Genomic DNA, 15959 nt, shown 5'->3' with positions numbered 1-15959 from the left:
CTTTATGTAACGTGTTCTTGCTATAGCTGCGAGAAGAGAGATGCAGATAGAATCATAGAAAACTAGAACTGGAAGGAGCCTGAAGAGGCAATCAAGTCTAATCCTTTGCACTCATGGCAGGACCAAGCACCAGATAGATCGTCCCTGACAGGTATTTGTCTAACCTGCTCTGAAAAAATCTCCAATTAATGGAGATTTCAAAACCTCCATAGTCAGTTTATTCCATTGTTTAATTACTCTGACATATAGTTTTCCTAATGTCCAACCTAAGCCTCCCTTGCTGCAGTTTAAACCCATCATTTCGTGTCCTATCTTCAGAGGTTAAGGAGAACAGTTTTTTCTTCCTCCTCTTTGTAACACCCTTTGAGGTGCTTGAAAACTTTTATCATGTGCCTTCTGAGTCTTCTCTTGCAGATGAAACAAACCCAGTTCTTTCAGTCTTCCCTCATGGATCATGTTTTCTTAACCCTTAATCATTTTTGTCTCTCTTCGCTGGACGTTCTCTAGTTTGCGCACATCTTTGCTGAAATGTGGTTCCTAGAACTCGACACAACGCTCTAGTTGAAGGCCCAATCAGTGCAGAGTAGAGCAGAAGAATTACGTCTTATGTCTTGCTTACAATGCTCCTGTTGATACATCCCAGAACGATAATTGCTGTTTTCACAGCAGTGTTACGCTATTGACTCATATTTAGCTTGTGGTCCACTATGACCCCTTGTAGTAGATGGGAGGGATACTGCCATGTTCTAGACATCCCAGCATAAATTGCTTATAAAGGGTTAAACCCAGAACAGTGGGTATCCGGGAAGTGTTGGCAGGAATCCAGTAGACTAAGGGAAGGAGGTTGAGATATTTGAAATAAACAATTCTGCCTACTTCAGTCTTTTTGTGTGTGTGCGAGTTCAGAGCTGAAGCTGGGGACAGAGAGATGAACTGAATCAGGAATAAAGGCGTGGATTTTTTCAGCAGCATTCATGCCCAAGGAAAGACTGAACCCTGTAACTAAGGATATGTGAGTGACCAGATAATATTTAGTTACATGCAATCGGGTTATTTTGTTGTTTGTTTTGTTTTTAGTTTGGTTAAATTCCTCTGTGCCAACCCCCTCTCCACCCATAAACTAACTGAAAATGAATCTCAGGAAAGCAATTCTCTCAGCTTTAATTTTTTTCTAGTTGCTCTGTAACACTGCGCGAACAAATGTGATTTACCAAATCTGTCGTCTTTGTTTTGCTAATACAATCACCCTTTTAAGACTATGATCTAATTCCTGTGTCCTAGATTGTAGGAATTTCTGTGTGCGCATGCCTGCAACTGACAGTGGTCCACCGTTAAGAAATTAGTTTGTTTTCAAGCTCTCTCCTGAGGAAAGGATAAAGAGCTTGGCATAACCACAGGAAGAAAGTCCCAAGTGCGTCTTCCTGGGCTGGAAAATGTTTTTTATTTGGGTGGGGGCAGTGTACCACCCAAGGTCAGAGAATCTGTGACCTTGGAGAGTTTTTACAACAGAAGCCTTCAGTGGGGAAGTATGTTAAAGTGCAGACCGCGCCTTCTGCACTTGAAGCGCCAGCATGGGGAACAGCCTTGACACCCCTAGAACCCTTTCTTGACATCCTTAGGGCCCTTTCTATGGTACACCTTCCTAGACAGTCATTTCTCATTTGTGTATGTGAAACTGACTGTTCCTCCCTAAATGGAGTACTTTGCACTTGTCCTTATTAAACTTTATCCTTTTTACCTCAGACCATTTCTCCAGTTTTTCCAGACCATGGTGAATTCTAATCCTGTCTTCGAAACTACTTACAACCCCACCCCACTTGGTATCATATGCAAACTTTATAAGCATACTCTCTACGCCATTGTCCAAATCATTGATGAAGATATTGAACAGACCCAAACCACCATAAAACAAGTGGAACCCCTTCCAACATGACTATGAACCATTGATAACAACTCTGTGGCAATGGTTATCCAGTCAGTTATGCGCTAACCTTACAGTAGCCCCATCTAGATTGTATTTCCCGAGCTTTTATAAGAAGGTCATGTGAGACTGTATTAAATGCTTTACTAAAATCTAATCATACCACATCACCATTTCCCCCTTACCTACAAGACTTGTCCTATCAAAGAAAGATATCAGGGTGGTTTGACAAATCTAGGCTGACTGTTCTTTATCCCTTTATTATCTTCCAGATGTTGGCAAATGGAGTCTTTAATTGTTTGGTCCATTATCTTTTCCGGCACAGTAGTTAAGCTGATTGGTCCACTGTTCCTAGGTTGTCCTTGTTTCTCTTTTTTATAGATGGGCACTATTATATTTGCCCTTTTTCAGGCATCTGGAATCTCCCTGGTCTTCCATAACTTTTCAAAGATGATAGCCAGTGACTCAGATATCTCCTCTGTCAGCTCCTTGAGTAGTCCAGTATTCTAGCATTTCATCAGGCCCTGGTGCCTTGAGGACATCTAACTTTTCTAAGTGGTTTCTAACTTTTGTTCTTTTCCTATTTTAATCTCTGCACCTACCTCACTTTGTCCAGCTTTCACTATGTTAGGTATCCAGTCAGCACCAACCTTCTTGGTGAAAACTGAAACAAGACATAATAAGCACCCTTGCCATTTCTACATTTTCTGTTCATTATTTTTTCCCTCTTCATTGAGTAATGGTTTTACTCTGTCCTTGGTCTTCATCTTGCTTCTAATATATTTGTAGAATATTTTCTTCCTACTCTTCAGGTCCAGCTATATTGTTCAGTTATAGTTTATATAGTGTACACATGCTGTATATGATGTTAGTCTGCCCTTTACTCTTTCTTTTCCAGTCTGTGTTGACAAGCCATTTCAAAGACTCTGGTCTGCTAAAATGTCACTTCTGAATCTTGAGCAATTTTGTGAGTTTCTCATGCGCTTGTGAGGGGGAACTTAGGTCATCCAGTTGTGCTATCATTCAAGGCTTCACAAAGACCTTTGTGAGAAGTACATTGTTGGCTTTTTTTTGAGCTGTGCTGCTTGTTTCCTGGCTCAGTGGTTGGCTCAAATTACACCTTGTTCTCTCTCCCAAAGCTGATACTGCAAAATCTACCAGCTATTGTGAAATTATTTGTTGTTGTCTAATGGCCAGGGTTCTTCTGCCTACTTCAGAACATTTATTTAAAATGAGCCAATCTCAGGAGATGTGAAATAGTTTGGTCCCACAATTAAATAGTTTTATGGAGAACGTCAATTTCCCATGCAGTAACCTAGCTGAGTACAGGTAAAAAAATAGAGACACTTTTTAGATGTTTTGCAATAACAGTTTACATTATTACCATGAAGACAGTTCAACAGATCGTTATTGTATATAAGAAGTACTGTCTCACATTCAGATGCTACTGTAACCTCACATCTATAACTAGCTTAACACAAGCAAATGAATTTTGTTTATTGCTTGCTTTATGATAATATTGTGACAGTTCATAGTCACCGTCATAGTTCAGGCATTTCCTTCTGAACTTCTGTTTTCAAACACCTCCCACTTTCCAAAATATTATTTAGTACAGGGTCATGTATTTTTGGCCCAGTGTTTAATTTATTTGGCTGCGGTTCTGTTGGGCTACTTACTGAATTATCAGATTTTTGTGTGTGCATTAGCTCAGACATGATATATTTCTATTTTTATAATCAGCTTTGCTTGTCAAGGACTGGTGCCTCAGAGATATGCCTCACTGATGATATTCTGCTTAAAATTCCCATGGTGGGGTTGTAGCCATAGGACTTCATTCTTTAAAATTATGTGTAAATGCTGTACTTTTTTTGGTTTGTCCACTGAAAATAACTGCAACTTTCATGCTTTCTCTAGTCGTGCCATTAAATAGGCCACTCATATTTTTGTTTTTTTCAGTGTCTTATTTTGCAAACATAATTCATGGTGCGCAAGTTGTTCATGCCAGTAGCCCCATGCTACTGAGGAGAATACATTCTAGCCAGTGTAAGTAAGGTTAGCTAAGTGATTGAAAAGACAACCTAGGGAAGATGACTAAATAGAAAATAATGTAATGTTCTAGTGTGGAGATTGGCAAGATAATATTCTTCCTGCTGTTAGGGAACTTTTACCCACATTTGCCCTTCTCTCCCACCCCTTGAGAAGAAGGGGGGAAAATCCCACAGTTTTGTGACCTGTTATGTTACTTTTATCTGCCTCGCTGATCCAGAAGGGCTAAGGCGGTATTTGGTAGAATAAGCATGTGGGTGAGTTGCCCACGCAGCCTCTCAGGAAATATGTCAGTAAACTTGCTCAAATGGAGGTAACTCTTGAAGTGATTTTTTTGAATCCTAACTTTGTGGGCAAGTTTAAGGACCAACATAGCATAATTTTGAGTGGGTACACAAGCTGTTCCTGTGACATGTACTGTCGCAGAAGAGCCTCTAGACTAGCTGCAGGTAGAAATCCAGGTGCACTGTTCTAGGAGGGACCTCAGAGAAGAAATATAGTCATAGTTCCATTCTGCGTTTCTTTGCTTGTGGGGGAGAAAGTAACTTAACTACAGCCGTTGATATTGTATAGTCCACTTAATCCTCCTTCCTGGTAGCTAGCAAGTTGAAGAGGAGGCTGGGCAAAAATCAAAGCTCCACCCTGATCATCCTTTCTCTCTTGGCCAGTTTAGGAGGAATGAGAGTACTTAACATGCAGACCCTGCTTGCCACTTACAGCTTCGGCTTGGCCATTAAACCAAGTAAATTTAGTTCCGTTATTTCAGCAACAGCAGGGCAGGGAGCCACGAGAGGAATAAGTGACAGCACTTGTAGCCACAAGTGGCTTTGGAGCCACAGGTGCTGACCCCTGTTTTAGGTGATAAATGATTGAGTCAAATTCATTTCTGATTCACCGCATACAGTCCCAGGGATGCCAGTAGGGTGTCGGTTGGTGCAAAATGTGACCCTATAATTCTATATGTGTAGTGGCTGAGATACCTTTGGAGGAAAAGGAGAGCTAACTGCGAGAATTGGGGGTGGGAGGATAATGCATGTTTCTGAGGAACTGACGTGATGGGCCAGATGACAAATTCCATGCAGAATGAGGCCATGGAAGAGGCGAAAATGCAGGAAGCAGCTGAAGGGCTGCAGAGCTGATTATAGTTGCAAAATGTGCTGACCAATGGAAACTAGAAGTTTTGTAGAGTTTACTAATATATCAGGCTGTGACACATGCACAATTTTATCTTCTTCCATTGCCTAGACCAACCCTTCTGTTTCCCAAATAAACAGTTGGCAGTGGTTGATACAATAGACAAAGGGATCAGTGTCTGAATTCTCGGAAAATAGCAGATGTGGGTTTTTTGTGATTCTTGCCTTAATTCACCTCTCTGTGAAATGTCTTAGGGTACTTCAACCAGGGGTTTTAAACAATTGTAATAGACCATGTCAAAGTCTATATAGAGACATTAACAAATTAATTTGTCTGTTCAATCAAAATTGTCAAAGTATTTTTTTCCAAATATCTGAATTCTTTAAGCAAAAGAAAGAACCTTCAAGGTTGACAAAGTTGAGACTAAACCTTGATCTTTACAAATGCTTTTACTGGGGCATTGCCTCGCATATTTTGGAGAGGGCTGTGTGTTTATCTTGAATTCTGGGATGAGTATTCAGGCTCGAGGGGGGCACGGCCTTTAAACCCTCTAAAACAAAGGATGTCCAAACCCTATAGAATTTAAGATTGTTACATATGTTTTTATGGCCGTGTCTGCACTTATAAAAAATTTCAAAATGGCCGTGCTAATGGCCAAATCAAAGAATACTAATGAAGCGCTGAAATGAATATTCAGCACCTCATTAGCACGCTGTGCCTGCGGCTCATCTGCACGGAGGTCCTTTTCGAAAGGATCCTGCCATCATCGAAATCGCCTATCAGCTGATAGGAATAAGGGGATTTCAATGATGGCAGGGTCCTTTCGAAAAGGACCCCTGTGTAGAAGAGCTACAGGTGCACATGGCCAGGGGCATGCTATTGAGGCATTGAATATTCATTTCAGCGCCACATTAGTATTCTTCAATTTGACCATTCGCATGGCTGTTTCAAAGTTTTTTGTAAGTGTAGACGTAGCCTATCAGTCAAGAAGGCAGCTAAATTGACATGTTTCTTATTGCCACCAGTGAATACTATTTTGTAACAAGAGTAATGCCTGGAAGGGTATGCCCTATCATTCTTTTGTTCCTAGATGTTGCACAGAGGATAATAGAAATATTAATGGGGATGGAAAATCTAATTTAGCCATGAATCATCCATAAATAAGTTGCTTATACCAGTCCACTGATGCCCAACTTGCTTTTTTAGATCGAGGCTTTATATACTGGTTAATAATTTATGCAATGCAGCGGTCATAGAAACTGCATAGATGCAACTTCTGGCCAGGAGTGGATCTGTGTTGGTGCTGGCTGTAGTTTTAGTGCTTGAAGTATTGGATATTGATTTGTTTGGGGAGAGGAAATGTTCATTTATTATTATTTCAGGTGTGATATAATGGTCTAGTTTTGGAGTCAACATACCAGTTGAGAAAGATGATGTTAGGCTACTGTTGTAGGCCATGGGTACCAATGCTCTTGTATTAACTGAGGCTTTTTTTTTTTTAATTTAAATTCAAGAATAGCATTTGTTTAAAAACCATGCTCCTGTTTCAGTGAGTTTACCTGCCTTGTGACAAGTAGTATCTAAGACTGAGTGTCCAGTACGCTCCCCATTCGCCACATGGGGCAACTGGGATAGTGGATTGTGGCAAGTACAGTTTGTGGGGGCTTGTGCAGTGGCGCAGCAGCTCCTCGGGTGTCACATGGCAGTGGCGACTCCAGGGCTTGAGCACTGGACCCGCACAGCTTGGGTCTGGGCGGTTCCGGTGGTGTAGGCTTTGGCAGTGGCTCCAGTCAGTCACTGGGGGCGGGAGGCAGGGTACCTGGCTGTGGGGTGGGATGGGGCACCTGGCTGGGGTGGGTAGGCATGTGGTGATGGAGTGTATTGCTTTTGGACACCAGTGAGCTAAGATATGAAATAGTTGATGGGTGGAAAAGTCTTTATTTTTATCTTAGTTTGCTTTTGTGCTCTTGTCAGTATTCCGTGTAATTGGTTTTGCTGTTGTCTCTGATCTGTTAGGCCCTGATCCTGCAAGCACATGCTTAAGTCACAGTATAAAGTAACTTTAAGCAGGAATTTCTATTTCAAGCTTGTGTAAAAGTATTTGCAAGACTTTAAGCTGTCTTCCTATTTTGTGTGAGTCTCTTACACAGCATCAGTGAGAGGAAAAACAATGTTAAAAATTAGAAAATATACTGAAGAAACCCCAAGAATTGACAAGGAGGCAAAAGCAGTAACCAAAATGTCTTCAGTACACTCATCCCTCATTATATGAGCACAGTTCGTTCCTAACTTTTTGCACATAGGCAAAAACTCGTAACAGGGACACCAAATTTAACTATTAAGATATGTGTAACAGTCTCTGATTGGTTCCAAGTGCTCGGAGTGACAGCAGATGGCGCTGCTTTTGAAAGGTAAGTGAACCTTGGGTTGTGGGGGGTTAAAGGCTGGGGGCAGTTTGGGGATATGAGCGGGAGGGAAGGTTAAAATGTGGTGGGCGGGGTGGATGGTCAGGGTTCAAGCTGCTGCAGGTTGGGTCTGTGACGTTGCCAGGGGGGCAGGGTGGGGTTTAGGCTGCAGTGGTTCGGGTGCGTGGGGTGGTAGGGGATTTAAGTTGCCGTGGTTTGGGCATGTGGGGGCTGGGGAGGTTTAAGTTGTGGCGGTTCGGGGGTTGGCAGGGGGGTTTAAGTTGCGGTGGTTGGGGTGCACAGGGGTTGGTAGGGCGGTTAGGTTTTGACAGTTTGGGTGCGCGGGGGTCAGCGGGGGGGGTATAAGTTGCCACAGTTTGGGTTTGTGGGCCTGGCAGGGGCATCAGGCTGCGGCGGGTTGGAGCCGCGGGGGGGGGAGGGGTAAGTCTTGTATTAGCAGGGGGAGTTCTCTTGTCCAGTGAACAAAAGGTCAGTAAATGTGTCCTTTGTTTAAGCGAGTACTTGCAAATAAAGTACTCATTTAACAAGGGATGGGTGTATTTGTTTTGATTAACTAGCTTTATGGTGTTCTTTCAATCCTGCAACCTTATCACAGTACATTTTAAAAGAAATTTATGTGCTATACTATTCTGTACAAGTGGTGCAAGAGGAAACAAAAGTAAGGATGAAAAGGAAAAACAGAAATTCATAAAGAAAAATATCCTAGACCTCCTTTTTCTGAAGGAGCTTAATTTATTTGCCATCATACATTTAGTATATTTCATTTCCAAGAAATCTTTCCAGAGATCTTGAAGCGTTACCATCCCATCACTATATTCAGAAAAAAATTAAAAAGCCAGCCATTTTAATATTGTATCACTTGGCATGCCCAAATCGCAAAAAGAAAGCTCTATTTTGTGTACTGCTGCAACAACATGATGGTACGTTTTTAAAAAAAAATTAAAATAAAAAAATGCCCAGGGTTGTAGCATACTAGTTCCTGCACAGGAGAGATTCTGTTCCTCTCAGGACACACCTCTTTTTCTCTGTGGTGAGAAGCCATAATACAGAAGGGAATAAAACTTTGAAAATGGAATGTCTTAGTTCCTGCAGGTTTATTTCTCAAAAAGAAAAAATTAGCGTCTATAATAGATTACCACTAATGTAAAATATATAGGCTCTATTTTTAAAAACAGGATATAACTTTTTACTGTCTGAAACGCTGCTGCTTATTTTAGTTGAAGTTATTTCATGTCTCAGTTTTGAACAATTGGTTGTTTCCTGTTGAGGGAAATAGAGGAACAATTACAGCATAATTGCATCATGGTTCTTGGTTAGAGTTTTGGGGGAAAAAAACAATGCATGAGGAATTAGAGGTCAACCTGCCATTGCTACAGACTAAGCCACATTTTTGTCATGACTTTTTATAGTTTCCGGTAGGCATGATCATAAAATCATAGAACCAGAAGGGACATCAAGAGGTTGTCTAGTACAGCCCTCTGCCATCATGCCAGGACTAAGTATTGTCTAGAATACCATCCTTGACAGGTTTTTGTCTAACCTGCTCTTTAAATATATGCAGTGATGGAGATTTCACAACCTCCCTAGGCAATTTATTCCAGTGGTTAACCACATTCCCAGTTAGGAAGTTTTCCCTAATGTCCAACCTAAACCTCCCTTGCTAAAATTGCTGTGTTCGTCAAAGCTATATTTGGATACAAGCTACTCCAGTCTTCTAGTTTAAAACAGTTCTTTATTTTTATCAACACAGGGTATTTGTTTTGCCGGTATATAGTGATGCATGTGTACATGCAGAAGAATTCTACTTTTTCAGAAATAATTGCCATTGTTTTTTAAAATAAAAATCTGACTAAGGCTATGTCTGTACTAGAACATAAAGTCAAATTTACTGAGGTTGACTTCTGAGTTCTACCCACCCTAGTCAGAAAGAAAATGAATTCAAATTCCTGAGCTTTCTGTCACCTACTTCCAGTGCACTTGTAGAGCAGTGGAGGTGAAAGTAGCCGAAATGGACACATGGGGCATTGTGGGATACCTGTGAGAGACCTCTGTAGGCCAGTAAAATTGATTTAGAGTAATACTGTTTCCACACTAGCATTAATTCATCCTTTTAAATTTGAACTTGGTTTTACACTGTCTTGGAGGACTAGGCAAGAAAGTCAACATTAGTGCCCTCTTAAAATCGACCTAATGATATTTGCAGTGGAGACAGCCACTTTGTAAAATTGAGTTAAGTGCCTTAAAATCAACTTTATGCTCTAGAGTAGACAAAGCCTCAGTCTTTTTTTTCCTCTTCTCCAAATTGGAGGGAAGATCGTATGTGGATTTCTTAGCTTACAGAATAAGACCCTGGCATTGGCTCAGATTTTAAAGGCCCTGAGTGGTGTTTTCATTGCTACAGGTTGAACCTCTCTAATCTGGAATGCTCTTATTTGCCAAACTCCATAATCTGGCATGATTTTAATTAGCTAGACAGCCACTTATTGTGGGTGTGGCTAAATTTCCCGTTGTTCAGTAAAATTTGCTTAAAGTCACCAGACCTGGCTGTTGGTGTTCTGTGCTGTTGTTTAGCTGTAATGTGCCCCTAAAGGTCTTCCAAGAGCCCAGTAAACAGTGGAAGTGTTGCTAATGTGCTAGAAAATATTGCTCTCCCATCATCCGGCAAATTCTTTCATCTGGCACGAGTCAGGTCCTGAGGGTGCTGGATGAGAGAGGTTCAACGGGTGGTGGTGTTTTTTTGCAAATTATTCTGTTCCTACTCCACCTTCACCCTGATATAAATTCACTTTTGTGCATTGCTTTTTTTAGTGCTAGTACTTGCTGATACGGATTACTGGCACTTTAGCAGTCCCAATTATGGGATTGGATGCCAGGGGGCAACCCTGCATATGCTTCAATTCAATGGGGCTGCTCCCGCAGGTAAAGTTATTCTCTGTGTGTAAGTATTGATAAGAACAGGGTCTCCTTCAGAAGGTAAAAGTTGCTTTACAAGCTTACAGTTAGAAACGGGAATCCTTTCAGGTCGTGGCTTTGCTGTGGGGTGGGTTTTTGTGTTTTTCTTTGTTTGAAGTATTGAATTTGAGTATCTAATTTAAAAGCAGTCCAGTCACAGAGCTGTGGCCTGCAGCCTGAGGGCCCCTCCCTGAATCTGCTCACCAAAGCTAGCCACAGGATTTTTAACCCATGTTAACGCTAAACCGCAGTAGGGCTGCCAATTTTGATTGGATGTATTTACAGAGATTTCATTACATGACATAATCTGTAATTGAAAATGAATCTTTAATTCCTGGAGATTCCCAGCCAGTCCTGGAGGGCTGGCAATCCTAACAGCCTGGGTCAGCTCACTCAGTCTTGCATTATGGGGCTGAAAATATCATTGTAGGCATTTGGGCTTGGGCAGGAACCGAGCCTCTACAATCTAAATGTTGGAGCCCAGGCTCCAGCCAAGCCTGAATATCTACACTGCTATTTTTAGCTCCTGACAGCAAGCCCGAGTCGGTTGACTTGGGATAACAGATGCCTTGCCATGGGTCTCTTTCCATATAGATGTATCCTGTGTAATTTTATATATATATATATATATATATATATATAGTTTAGAGCAGTGGTGGACAACCGGCTGTCCACTGGTGCGCCACCTGCAGATCTCCTCTTGTGAATCAGAGCCTTGCACTTGTTTGCTCCTCCTTCACCCTCCTGGGACATTTGGAAAGCGGGCAGTTTATTCTCTTTTCCCCACCCCTTCCCCTCCCTCGGAGAGCTGGAATGCCACAAACAGCTGATTTACAATGTTCTGGCTCTGGGAGGGAGGGGGAGAAGTGAGGGCAGAATATGAATCAGGCAATCCTAGGGTGACCACATTTCCCCATAGCAAATATGGGACACGACCTCTGGGGATGTGGGGATGCTGTTCCATGTCAGGGTTCCTCAGTGATGGGGGCAGCCACCCTACAGTGAGGCCCGAGGGATGGGGGCTTTGCAGCCTGCTGATGAGGGAGGATGGGAGCTCTGTGACCTGACAGCTGGGACACGCCAGGGAATGAGGCAGCCACCCCATAGCAGAGCTCACTGGCAGTGGGAGCTGCCTCCCGTAGGGTATCAGGGAATGGGGCAGCCTCCCATTGGAGGAGCTCCCTGGCAGTGGGGGCTGCTGCCTCAAGACACCAGGTGCAGGGGAACAGGAGTCCCACAAAATAAGGGACAATTTGTCCATTTTCTTTCTTCCTTTTTTTTTTTCTTGAAGTTGACACACCTGCTAGACAGCTTACCTAAGGGACTGTCCCAGGAAAAACCAGGAGGATGGTCACTCCAGGTAACCCACACACTCTGAAAATGCTGGAATGGAGGGGGAGCAGGAGGGTAGTGTGGGGCTCCAGTGCCCCAGTTCATGAGAGGCACATGGGGTGCAGCCAGGAGGTCTGTGGATTGCAGGTGGAACCCAGTGGGCTACATATGGACTGCAGGTTGCCCACCACTGCCTTAGAAGCTTGTGAAAACCTCACCCAAAAATGTGTAGTGTAATCTACAGATTGGTTTAAAAGAGGGGGAAAAAAAGACATTTATTCAGATTAAATGTAGTCCATTATAGTATTTAACCATCCATTCAAAGTGCTCTTTTATTAAACTGGAAGAATATTAGGAGGAGAAATAAGAAAAGTTCATCGATTCACCTCTTTTTCTGGACAATAGCTTGAATAATTTTATTCACTCCACTACATTTTGAGTCCACTCCATTGCAGAGAGAAGTAAGGAAAATTAAGGTGCACAAGCACCTCATTAAAGCAGTCTGGCCAAAAATTGTCTCCAACAGAAGTCCATGTTGTTCTGCTCCAAATCTGCTTTGTTGTTATTTTCAGCATATTAATCCCCCTTCCTTCCTCCCACAGAATGCTAGTTTCCAACCTAACTCTATATGTGAGAGAGTTAGTGTCGTGACTTGTGTCACTGTATTGTTGCACCATCTAGTGGAATATGGAGTCTATTATAAATACAGTACATGCTTTGGATTGGACGCAAAGCTGAGCTAGTTTATACCTGCTGAGTATCAGGCCTACAGTCTGCAGAAGTGATGTCTAGAAAGCTAGTGGTTTATTGGAGGGATGTATATTTTGTTTTTTAATTCTCTTTTTAGGCTTTCAGCATTTAACGCTATAGTTCCTTTGTTCTGTGAGTGCTCGTCTGTTGATGCATTTAGGTTTCCATGTGAGATAGCATATCAACTCCTGCTGTGAAATTAAGTGAAGTATTTAAACATATTGGAAGGAATACAGATTTCCAGAGATGGAAAATTTTTAAACAAACACCTTTGGAAAGTTAATCAAAGGGTGAGGAATGGAAAGATGAGAGGGGACTCATTAAGTAATGTAAGAAATGGTGGAACAAGAACTTTGCAGAGATATTTTTCTGAACTTTTTTCAGTGGCTATTAGAGATTTGTGGTATCCAAACCTGAGACATTTTTACATGGATCTGCTTTTCAGTCACAGACTTTGAAAATGAGAACTGTTTGGTCAGGCCCTAACAAATTCACTGTCCATTTTGGTCAATTTTAGAGTCATAGGGTTTTAAAAATGGTTAATATCACAATTTTAGATATTTAAGGAGTTGAGGAGGAGGTTGGTAGGTTATTTGGGGCAGGGTGGTGGTGGTACTGCTGTCAGTGGTGGCATTGCCTTCAGAGCTGTCACCAGCAGCAGCGCAGATGTAATGGTTGCATGGTGTGGTATTTCCACCCTTATTTCTGCCCTGCTTCCTGAAGAGCTGGGCCCCCAGTCAGCAGCCCACCGATCTCCAGCTACCTACCTCTAAAGGCAGCAGGGCAGAAGTAAGAGTGGCAGTATTGCAAACCCCCAAATAACATCGGGACCCCTCTGTAATTCCCTTTTGGGTCTTGGTCTCCACCTACGAAATCTGTGTAGTATAGGGCCCTGTTCCTCAAACAGGGGGTCATAATTTGGTTTTATTGGAGTCCCTAGGGTTGACGTTAGACTGGCTGAGACCTAGGGCCAAAAAGAAGCCTGAGCTTCAATGCCTGAGGCCCCGGCCTAGGACCAAACCCTGCTGCCCCTGGCTCAGGCTTTGGCTTCAGCCCAGAGTAGTAGAGCTCAAGTTACAGGCCCCCGGCCCCCAGTGATTTGGCTTGGGCTTTGGTTCCCCCCCCCCCCCAGGGTTGTGTAGTAATTTTTGTTGTCAGAGGGGGGTTGCAGTGCAATGAACTTTGAGAACCCGTGGTGTAGGTTAAAAGCACACACAAGGCAAGCTGTCATGAGGGGGAGGTAGCATGTGGTGGTCTGTGATGCATTTTTCATATCCATGCATTTGGGAGGACTCCATCTTTGATGTCTCAAGATGATTGTTCCATAATCCTGTTTAGAATAGCTTTGCGTTTTTGGAAGAAAGTTGGTAAGACTGAAATGTTCCGACCGGGGGTGTCTTGTTGGAAGAATTTTTGTTTTACAAGTCAAGCTGAGATCAGCAATATTTAATTTATTTGCTCACAATGTGCTCTAATTTTAACACCTCCCAGATAATTACATGTATGATAACTAATGGATTTTATTAAAGGAATCTTGAGTGCTGGTAAAAGTATGCAAGGGATTATGCAAATGTACACAATAATATGGAAAAATATATAAATTACCACCTTTCATAGTATTTTCTATTTGTGACTCTTGAGTTAAAAAATCTGAAAGACTATTTTAAAAATACAGCCAAAATCTACACACAGCTCTGCAGAAATGTGTATCCTCAGGTCCTTGTGTTGGTTTGCTTGAGTTAACAAGCACAAGGTAAAACTCTTGTAAAGCCGGCAGAGTTTATAGTCTTCACCCATGTTAACAACTTGAGGTTAAACTGTTGTGAAGTGTAGGACCAACTGTGATTTGCTAATTTGTGTGAACATTACAGACTGCCTTGGATGCAGTAAGTTTTTTACGTTGTATTAATTAACTTGAACAAGCTGACTCCAAACATTAAGGAAAGATCTTGTTTGTCTACTAGTGAAGATAAGTCCATTGTGGCTAAGTCACTTCAGTTCTCTCCTTCAGTGGTTCCTTTGGTAAAATTGGACTCCATAATACTTGATAAAGAAAAATGCTTTGAGATCTTTGGTGCTACATGGGTCAAGACTTTAGAAAGACTCTCATTGTAGACTTGAACAAAAATCTGTGCACCGAATTCCTTTCCATGTGAAAAGAACATCTTTTTTCTCAATGAATGGCATTCAGTTGCTAAACAAGTGCCACTTAGTGGGTTTCTAATATTACTTGTATAATAAGTAATATATATTATTTGATTTGGGGAGATATGATGTTGACTTTACATCAAACTGCAAGGTTATCTACCCTGGCAATACACCCATCTGGACAAAAGAGCAGTTCCTTGCTTTGCTTGAGTGGCGGGTGGCAGCACCAGTCACATTGCCTGTAGCACTGTATCATCATTCCCTGTGGTCCTGCCCAGTTTTCTCTGCTTCACTCAGAAGCAGTTGCAAACTGTTCCTTGTGCTTCCTCTCAATGTCTGAAGTTAGCCAGCATGGACCCAGGAGAGAAAAAAAGCAAGAAGTGTTCTTATTGTGATCATCCTGCGCAACCCACTTTTATGGGTCCAGTTAGTCTCTGTTCTCCAGGAGTCTCTGGGCCATTCAGCAATCTGGGACTCTGCTTCTCCATGCCGGCCAGCTGCTCTTTGGAAGGACTTATTTCAGCAGTGCAGAAGTCTGCACAAGGAGAGGACATTCTCCTCCGAATCCTCTCTCTTCTCCAAGGTTTTCTGTGGGAGATGTGACCTTTCTTCCCACTTTTTTGCCAGACCTCTTATCGGTATGGTATTTGTGAAGTCTTGGGCTCCAATAGTTCCTCCTGCTTCTCAACCAGACAAGTGGCTTTCACTGCTGTACTCTGCACAAAAGCTGTTCCTTTTACTTCAGCTCCTAGGGCTCCAAGGGAAGTGAAGATGGATGGCAGAGAGTATAGAGGATTATCAACTGAAGGGTAATGTCCCTGATTCCTTTCATAAATGGCTCCTTTGAGGAAAGGGCAGTGATGATGTCTGAGCCTGAGGAAGGGCTATATGATGGGAGCCATCTCTTCAGGGAAAACCTTAAACTAGGCCATAAGGGATCTTTCAAAGAATACAGTTATGCTAAGGAAAACCTCAGGCCTCTAATTGTTCCAATGCCTTCAGTAGGCCTAACAAGGGTGTCAGGTATCCTCCTTCCGTAAATAGATCTGGCAGGTGCAGGTACGGGTATTGGGGAAACCAATCTGTTCACTTCTCTGGCTTTGGGGAAAAGGTCAGACCAACAGGTATCAGCCTTGCCAAGAATTCTATCTTTCCCCACAATGGAGGGTGACAACAAAGAGAGAGGTTTTGGTTTGTCTTCATCAATGGAAAGAAACTACCTACAACTATGGTCTTCTCACCTTTATTTT

The 15959-nt window shown here is 42.3% G+C and overlaps 1 protein-coding gene across 6 annotated transcripts in view; it reads left to right on the top strand.

Annotated features, from left to right (window-relative positions):
- The window catches only part of TJP2 (tight junction protein 2), an 88156-nt gene that overhangs the window by 30727 nt on the left and 41470 nt on the right, over nt 1-15959 (top strand). Inside the window, exon 1 of one of the 6 annotated variants that reach the window (XM_074994803.1) lies at nt 897-1012. The exons of 4 other annotated variants lie outside the window; for them this stretch is intronic. The gene's annotated coding sequence lies outside the window, so the exon portion shown is untranslated. Of the gene's footprint in view, nt 1-896; nt 1013-15959 lie in introns of those variants that run through there. One more of the 6 variants, XM_074994805.1, reaches the window with a different exon arrangement.

The sequence above is a fragment of the Carettochelys insculpta genome, chromosome 5, assembly GCF_033958435.1.
Source record: "Carettochelys insculpta isolate YL-2023 chromosome 5, ASM3395843v1, whole genome shotgun sequence".
Taxonomy (NCBI): domain Eukaryota; kingdom Metazoa; phylum Chordata; order Testudines; family Carettochelyidae; genus Carettochelys; species Carettochelys insculpta.
Note: the sequence above shows the minus strand (reverse complement) of the source record. Positions and strands in the feature narration are given on the sequence as shown.